This window comes from Abramis brama (assembly GCF_963993115.1).
Source record: "Abramis brama genome assembly, chromosome: 9".
NCBI lineage: Eukaryota > Metazoa > Chordata > Actinopteri > Cypriniformes > Leuciscidae > Abramis > Abramis brama.
In genome coordinates this window covers 8,918,567-8,928,304 of record NC_139971.1, presented here as the reverse complement: position 1 = coordinate 8,928,304, position 9,738 = coordinate 8,918,567, and the positions used below count along the sequence as shown (strand labels likewise).

Below are 9,738 nucleotides of genomic sequence, written 5' to 3'. Positions count from 1 at the left end.
GGTTTCTGTGCTCAAGACGTTGTTAGTAAACACTAACAATTGCGAAATTTTGGGTCACAAATGTGAAAAGTTTCATGGGTGAATGTGGCAAAGTAGCCTACCCTACAGCAGGGGGTTTCAATGTTTTAGATGCCATAGACCCCTATAATAATCATTCTTATGCGACGGACCCCCATCCTAAAATTTAAATACAGATATATTTTCACGTATACAGATAGCCTAATACTGTGAAAAATCTGTAAAATATTTAGTTTCTATTACATTACATCATTGCATGTGTTTTTCTACTCACTGTTAGATGTATTTTATTTCATTTATTTTAATGAAAGGTATTTATTTTATACATTCATTTTTACGTTTACTGTGCTTTTTACTCTACATTTTTACAGTTTACTATTTGCATTTATTTAATCATGTTTTTTTTAATCAAATGTATTAATTTTTATTAAAATGAAATGTTATTTTTATGTACGTAGTTACTTATTTTTTATATAAATAATATTTTATTCATTTTTTTTAAACAAACTTTTTTATTTGTTTATATTTTATTTATTTTGTTAATGTATTCATTTATTATTTATTTATATAAGTAAAAATATGATTTATTTATTTTCTTTAATTATTCATTAAGTTGAAAAACGTCATATTTAACGGCTCTGGGACCCCCTAGCACCCCTTGTGGCCCCCCCAGGGGGTCAGAAATGCACCTGTTGCTAAATGTAACACCAGCTCTGACCACACGGCGGCGAAACGGCCACCTACAGCTCTCAAATGACTGGAAATAAAACTGCGTCCTGTGGGAGAAGTTGGTAGAAACAGCGAGCATCTCGCATTGGATTATTCAGAAATCCAACATTTCGCATTTTTGTTTTCATATCAGCTGCAAAGACACGGATTGGTGGACAGAAAAGGGGTGAGTGAGTGTATTTCGAGAGCCTGCTTTTGCTCTTATGATGCTTGAGGAAATGTGTTTTGACATCAGCTTTCCCCTGTAAAAGTTGATCAGGGGTGTGCGAGAAACACAGCATCCTTATGCTAGCAATAAAGATTTAATTACAAATTCTTTTCAGTGAATCCACAGATGAGATTCAATGAATTAATGTATATCGATGTGTTCAAAGTTGGTCTGTTTAACTGCGGTGGTCGCGTTCACTATGAATACACAGTCACGTGCAAATGATCACAATATATAGGCTATATTTCAGCAAATTAAAGTTGTTTGTTTGGCAGATATGGATTATAAGCTTATTATAGCTTTAACACTAACGTTACATTTGGCGGTGCACATGTTGATGTCTAAAGTGGCTGAGATATGTAACGGGGTCATTGGTATTCGGTGCATTTTGGACATCATACAATTTAGAAAATCAAACTCATTTTAAAAAAATAAATTTTATGTAATCATGGGTGATGTAAAACATTTGAAAAATAATATTGGTCAAGCTCGGGTGAACCATTTATTAAATAAATTGAATGAATGATAGATCAAAAATGTCCACCCTGTTAGGAACAAATGTACAACAGTTTAAAATACGTATGATTCTAATTTATGGGCATTGTGTACATTTTCTTAGACAGCTTTTGTCCCTTTATAAACATATCAGTTAATAAATTATCTGGAAATATATGTATTATGATTTTTTTCCCCTTTTTTTCCTTTTCTGTTTACTTTTTAAAGTACTACATTATTGGTACTACATTGTCACTGAAGTATTAGGCTAGTATTATTATTTATTTATTGCTTTTTTCATGACATTATTGTAAAAAAAACAAACAAATTGCCTAACAGGGTGGCCAAAATAGAAACGGGGTGGACATATAAAATTGATGGATGGATGATTTCCTATCCCTCACGTACAACCAGATATTACTTTTGTTTGAACTGGAGTTTGATTGGAAACCATATGTAAAACATTAACAAAGAAAAACTTCTTCAACTTACATAAATTACTAAATTACTCTGTTAGGTCTTCTGATTTAACAGGGTGGACAGTAACAGAGTGGACATTCTGACCTAAAATCAGCATGTCTGAGAAAAAAGAAGCTAACATAGGTTTATCAAAAAAAAAAAAAAAGAATTGCATGGGTTTTAAAATGTTATTTTTTAAAAAATATGATTTTTCTATTAAATCTAACTTTCTTTTTTTTTTTTTTTTTTTTTTTCTTAACGTATTGAGGTTGACAACATCAAATTTGAAAGGTAAAATTTGTCAAAAATAGACAGTTAAAATAATAGAGGATCTCGCTCACTTGCCCTCCAAAGAGGTGATCAGATGGCTTTTTTATGATATGATGCCATTTAAGTTTTCCAACTTTCATTTGAAGGGAACATAGTCAAAAAGAGTGAACATTAACTTGAGGGTCACACTAAAAACCTTTATTATAATTGTTAAAATAAATGTAATAATTGAAAAAAAACCCTATATATATATATATATATATATATATATATATATTAGAGAGAATCATTACTGATATGCCCAACAATGTAATTTATTTTGGAAAAATATCATGTATAGTAGGGCTAAGTACTGTATTTATCATGAAAATGGGATACGCAAGCCTGGGGACATTGGAAAAATGGTGATATATCACAATACCAATGCATTTTCCAGAGAATCCACTGGCACACAAATCGGACTGAACTGAATCTTTGAATCAAACTGTTAGACTGTCAGGCTGTCAAGTCTGTTCGCAAAGCCTGCACTGAAATTGACCAAATAATCCACAGTGAAATGTAGGCTACCGAATATAAACAAATAGGTGTGTAACAATATATCATGTCACTATATATATTGCAATACAAAAATGCAACAGTATGTATCGTGGATAGTGACAATATGTATTGTGTTTAATTCACCCATAATAAAATTTCTGTGAGGAAAAAAATTCAAGTTCTCAGAGTTTTAGTGTCAGTACTACATTAAACTGTTATATATATATATATATATATATATATATATATATATATATATATATATATATATATATGTACAATAATGCAATGGGGGAATATTTGTGGGTCCTGATAATGCCAAATGTCTTATGTTACCAGTAAAAAGTGGCCTATATTATTTTAAATGTTTTCAGAATAAATTGAATCTAAATTTTCAGAATCATGTAGACTTTTATTCTGGTGTTCATTTACATCCCCAATGTAAAGCATTTGAATCAACAGTAAAAAAAAAAAAAGTCTTCTTTCAATGTCTTGGGATATTGCAATAATATGGTATTGTGAGTTCAGTATCGTGATATGTATTGAATCGTGACATAAGTGTATCGTTACACCCCTACTAACAAATAATGCACTGCTGAGACATTCACATTGTTGAAAAAACACACAAACACTTTCCTAGCATTAGGATCGTTTGGAAGGCGATGGTATTGTGTGTCGATCTTTTCTCGTTCTCATGTCACTATTCACTAACGCTCCAGTGGGCGGAGCCAAAGACGCGGTGATGTAGACGGAGGCGTTGATATTCTTCTGAAAAGGCAGTCTTTCGCTGCCCTGTGACGTCACAAGTCTCCACTTTTGAGATCCTGTCATTTTCTGGCCTTGGTTTCAATAAAAGCAGTTTTTGGAATAACAAGGAAGTTTTGAGTTTTGAAACTTACAGGGTGTTTTTATAGTATAACGAACTCTTAACTGTCAAAAGATCAAGGAAAATTGGAATTCTCAGTTCATGACCCCTTTAATGTAATTAAAAGGTTGTCTCTTCACATAGACAGAGATATGTGACTTATATTTACATGTTTTGATACCATTTCTGTCTCCACTGTAGTTGCTCCCACAAAACCTACAGTATACCTAAGAGTCTTTAATACAATTTGTACATTTATTTCAAAGTCTTTAAGCGACAGAGGTTTACCAAACATTACCAGGAGACTGGTATGGCTCAAAAATAGCCATCACAAGGCTGTTGGCATTTATGTTTTAGGCATGAGACATAAAATGCTTCTATATGGCTATTTTAACCTACGTGATTTTGCATTGTTCACCCAGAATGATAAATAAGCTTATTATGTGGCTACTCACCAATACATATGGATTTAAATAGAAATTATAAACGTAACTGTTTATCTTAAAAAGTGGTCCAGTACAACATACACGATTATTAAAAATTTTACAGTATTACAGTAATATTAATACTGAATAAATGCTGAGGTAATATTCACTAGAACGATAACTGAGAGATGCAAGATGGCGGCAGTTTCTTTTGTATAAAACTTTTTTCTCCCCAAATGCAGAAACAAATATTAAGTCCTAACCTTAACCTTAGTATAGTGTTGGTAGCGATTGGATCCATCCATGATTTTTCTGAAATCTGAACTGAATCCATTGAGTTTGACCTATTCTTTACAGTTGAACGCAGGATTGAGTTGACCAGTGAAATTTGTGGTTGGGCGGGCTTTTCTCTTAACTTGTTTGGGGGAAAAAAGTCATGCATGTGAAATGAGATATCATTAGACTGATATATAGCATTGCCATGGTCTATGGGGAATATTAGGACATAGTATCTTACCACTGGAATGTGCGATTGGACCTATCAGGAACAAGTATTCCATTGAAACTCTAATAATTTAGGGTATTCACTAGGGTACGTTTACACGACAATGATGGACTTTTCCCCTCGCGTTTTAGCGTACAGACGACAACGTTGTAGTTGGTGATGTCACTTTGTAAAGAAACGCTACGAGCCTATAGACTGAACACCTAATACGCATGCGCATGATGTCACCGTTTTCACAAATTCACGTTTTTGTAGTTTACACAAGGATGAAAACGGTATAGTTTTCAAAAACTACAATAAGGTCCACTGTAGACCCAATAAGGTCCACTGTAGCATAGCCTACATTGAGGGGGCCCACCTAAAATATAAGTAGTTGTTGGCCCTTTGAATCTTTAGTGATGACTCTAGACAGAGCTGATGTGTTTTGTTCAGGCTTGTTAAACTGCTTAAAGGTCCCAATATTTTCACTCCGAAGTTCTTTTTCATTCTTCGCTTAGGGGTAAAGAAGTTTGATATACCTATTACCATAATACTATCCTGGCACCGCCCATGCTGAATTTAGATGAATATGTAAATATGTGCTGCACTCTTTCCTCTCAATAACAGACATCAGTAACTGCAGAGGTTTAGAGAATCTTGAGTTGTGCATGTACTGTTGCATCGTGTGTGTTTGCTCAGAATTCCACATTTTCCCATATCTGTTAGAAATGGTCTGTTTAGCCATGGTAGTGCTCTATGGATGTGTGTGAAGGAATGAGAGAAAGGCCATTGCAAATCATGTGTATGAGTTTTATCTACTTCATGTGCAGTATGAGTTGCTGTATGAGTCATAAACTCGTTCACAGCAGCTGCAGTTCTGAAGGCCATAAATAATGCAAAATCTGTGCTAGCTGTTAATGCTGATCTCTTCATGAGCATATTTAGCAAATTATAATGTTCTCCTTTTTTGTGGAGTTCCTGTGTAGATCAGCGCATGTCTTCCTTACACTTTTCTGCAGCATTTGCATAATGAGATAATGTGAATGCAAACATTGCTCTTATGCCAGTGTGTGTGACCCACTTTGCAACAAAAATGTGTGAAAGGGAGAAACTCAAAAAATCAACACGTGCCTGTTCATGTTTGCATGGAAATGAGAAATTAGGGCTGTAATCGGGTATTTTTTGTGGTATTAGCCTAAATATAGACAAAAGCAAAGACCTAAGCCTTTAAAATTTCTTTAATAACAACGAGGCAATAATATTTGGTTCAAATAAAGTATCAAAAGCAAGTAATCATAGAACAACACTTTTAAAATACAAAATATGCATAATCATCTCATGTAGGATAGGCCTACATTATGTATTATAACAGATACCTGCAGAGGATGCTAACGGCCTAGTGTTGTTACACTTTACAGCAGATTCAATCTTTGTTTAATATTGGCCAAACAACATTTAATTAAACTGTTTACTTAATCTTTATGATAGAAATGCTACAGCCGCTACAATTTCTTGAACAAGAATATGTGGCAATGTATGGACATCAAAACATGCAAACTCGCGAGGGTTTAAACTTTTATTTTGAAATCACAATGAACAACAGTTTGCATATTTAGAAAGATATTGATGTTTTCGCCTGTGTTGGCACAGGTTTATAAATGATACACCTTACAAATCTGATGAAATGGCGCACATTGCGTTCCCAGATGAACATTATAAGCAACCCAAACTCACAGCATACACAGAGATGGAGTTTAATGCACCGCAGTAAGCAAAAGCTGTCATTTCACCATCTAGGTTAACTTTAGACCAGATATAGTCCGGCTATGAGTAATCCACTTATAGCCAAAATAACCTTGAATTTGGTTGCATGTTGTTTGTGCCAAAATAACTTGCGAGATGTATGATATTCCATCATGTAAGCAAACTAAACAGTGATTACAAGGTGTTTGGTTTCATTTCTTCACTCATTTAATTTCTTTATCTAATTGATGACTAGTCTATTCTTGGGCTATGGTTTAGACGTCTATTAAATTTTAACTGACAGCCCAAATTTTGCCTTGTTTTAGCCTAGACCTCAGGGCTGTTTGGACGGCTATTAGATGTCTTTTAAACACAAAATTGCTTGCTGGGTCCATGCATGTAAATGAGAATAGTTTATGTGGAGCAGCATTTACTTTGAACGGAGCCGCTCTAAGAGACACGTAGCCTTCAAGGATGTAAATAATTAAAGCATATGTATATGTACCTGACCTGACATGGAAAGTGTACCAGTCTACCCGTTTTTGAAATTAGCAGTTTTCACCAGTGTTTGAGAGAGATCTACAAACCTTGTCAATTCATAATAAAAGATCCACGTTTGCAGTTGTACCACCCTGACATGTGAGAATATACAAATTGCTGGACAAAAGTTTTCCAATTATGTCAACAGGTTTAAAACTACTGATATTTATAAAATGTATTTAAAGGTTTCAAACCTAAAATTGTTCCATAGTATTACTTTTTAATTTTTTTTAGTATTAAGACACCATTTTAAATAGTTTTCTCAGTCATTTGTACGGACAGTTGCACCACCTGACATTTTGGGGTTTAAGATAAAAAAAACATAAAAATTAATAAAAATTAATTCAAACTAAATAGGTTTTATAGAAAAAAGTGATAATATGTCATTGACCCATATATATTAAATCCTCAGGGCATATATTTATTTAATTAAATCGCAGCCTTTGTGAATTCACCATACCACTATGCTATGGTATGGTATGTAAATGGTTTTAATACATCGTGCAGCCTTAGAAAACGGTTATATAATGCGGTTCATGGATTCTCGTCCGTGGAATGCGGCACTTGGTTGCTGGTTACTCAACATGGTTAAATTGCAATCGAGGATTTTTTTTTTCAAATCAGGTACTCGAATTTAATCGAGGAATCGTGACAGCCCTATTAGAACTTAGGTTTTATTATAGGCCTATTTATCAAAATATATATTTTTATATCTATTTTTACAATAAGTAAGGGTGCTCCAATCATTTGCCTGTTTTTCTAAAATCATAAAGTCATAAACGGCTAAAGCATAAACCGGCTAGATTTTTTAGTGGAGGAGGAAATATATCGCAAACTCACTCTTTCTTCACCAGAGAAATTATAAAAAAGTGTTCTTATATCATGTAGAAGTGTCATAGTCGAAATGCTGCATCTGTAACTGCACGAGAGGATAATATATGAGCCTGTAAGTTTCCCACTGACATGTTGGAACACTTCTTGATTTTAAAGCTTTATTTAACATCACAACAGATATAACAAATGGAATACTCAGAGTCAGATACACGAATGGTTACGGTTTAATTAGGGGTGTGCCCGAATATTCGAATTTTCGAATATTCGATCTGTAATTATTAATCGAAAAAGAAAATACTATTCAAATTTTGGCCGTAAATGCAGTGAATCCATGATAAATCCCAAGCGCTAACTTGCAGTTATAATTAAATGCACTGGGTGGCGCTGTGGAGCGTGTTAACAAGTTGTTTGTATTTGATCAGATAATGTTGTCGTCTGCCTCGTGAAGTTTGGAATTAATTGAAAATGATCTTACAAAATGGAATTACTTTTGATGTTATAATATCATCACCACAATGAGAAATCACATGAAATCCAAACACCAGTCGTTGAGGAAAGACAGCTGTCCATCACTGCAATCACGACTGCAGGCAAGCTAAGCTGGACCCTGCGTGAGCCAAGATGATAACTTATCTGATAATAAAATGATTTTGAGATATATACTTCCTTTAAGTTTCGTTGAGGGAGACATGTAAGAACAGAAAAAGCAAAGTGCTGTTAGAAACTTCGCTTGGCACACCGTTATCTTTGTCTCTGCAACATCTGTCAGCGCAGCGTGTTTTCTCACTCGAACATGTGGAATGGATATTATTGTTTTTCTCAACATAAACGTGAAACAATATTCTACAATAATCGTATGCTGCTGACTTGAGTGTATGTGTACGTTTTGTACGATAAGTGTAATTCTGTATGATAAATAAGCAGATTAGTCTGCTTTATTGGGCGTTTTTTTTCCGTTCGCGCTGCTTGAGCTTAAATGCTTTTGTTCTTTATATTTTTTGTTTACACATTTCATTGTCTTTTTCATTAAACATAATTTTAAACTAATAAAAAAAAATTATGAGCCCGAATATTCAAATGCAATATTTATTTATTTTTAAATGCCTATGCCTAGTTTTAATATCACTACTGGGAAATAAACAGATTTATTATTAAAGTCTTGTAAATGCGGTTTACTTGTGTTGTCGATGTTACACCAAATTTTGTGAGCAAAGAGGGTGCTGTTGTCACTGTGCTGCTTGATATCGATTACAGCAAACAGCATAAATTCAAACTATAAGCCACTGAAGGTGAAATCTGTGTGGCACTTTTATTTTGAAATACTGGTTATTTACATCATAAATGCTTATTTGCATTGTGATGGCCGGTGACATGGCCATACAAAAGGACGGTAACTGAGAACACACATACATATATGCGTCCTTCTTTCTGGGTTGTTTACACATTATTTTGGGTTATTTTTATTATTTCATGATCCCACTTCTGACACCATATGTGAGGGACCAAGCAGTCAAGGGCACAGAATGCAGGATTTCCAAACAAAGAAAATTATTTATTAAATGCCAAACAAAGTTACAAATTAAATTACTTGAAAAACTGAACGAAATAAAGTCAGGTCTGGGCCCATAAAAAGGGTCAACTGAACAGAACCGAACTTAACAGTAATCAAACCAATTAAGCAAACCAAACTAAATAAAAAAACATGACCTCTGTAGAAGTAAATGGTAAGAAACGCCATGCTCTAGTTGACACTGGCAGCGACCAGACTTTGGTGCATAGACAGTTTGTTTCACCTGCCTTGATTAATCCCTGTGACAAGAAATCCATTCGTTGTGGAAAACCCAGGAAAACCTGTCAACAGAAAAGGTTTGATAAAATTTTATATAATCCTAACATGCCAGGTGAGTCTTTCTCAGATTTTTCCCCAGACTTTAAGCTGCCTACTAACATTGCTCAGTTACAGCAGGAGGATGCTAGTCTTGTCCCTTACCTGGAAAGGGCAAAGCCAGAGGATGTAGAGAATGAGATTGACTGTGACGTCACAAAAGAAAGATATCTTCTTCAACAGGGTATAGCTGGTGGTGCCACAGTGTGTCCGCAAAGTCATTCTTGTCCTGGGCCATTCAATTCC

General features: G+C 34.3%; 1 protein-coding gene across 2 annotated transcripts in view; it reads left to right on the top strand.

Moving 5' to 3' along the window:
* Nucleotides 1-775: 775 nt before the first annotated feature.
* The window catches only part of veph1 (ventricular zone expressed PH domain-containing 1), a 136,020-nt gene continuing 127,057 nt past the window's right edge, over nt 776-9,738 (top strand). The window contains exon 1 of one of the 2 annotated variants that reach the window (XR_014607682.1): nt 776-913. The gene's annotated coding sequence lies outside the window, so the exon portion shown is untranslated. The remainder of the gene's footprint in view (nt 914-9,738) is intronic. The other variant, XM_084124046.1, reaches the window with a different exon arrangement.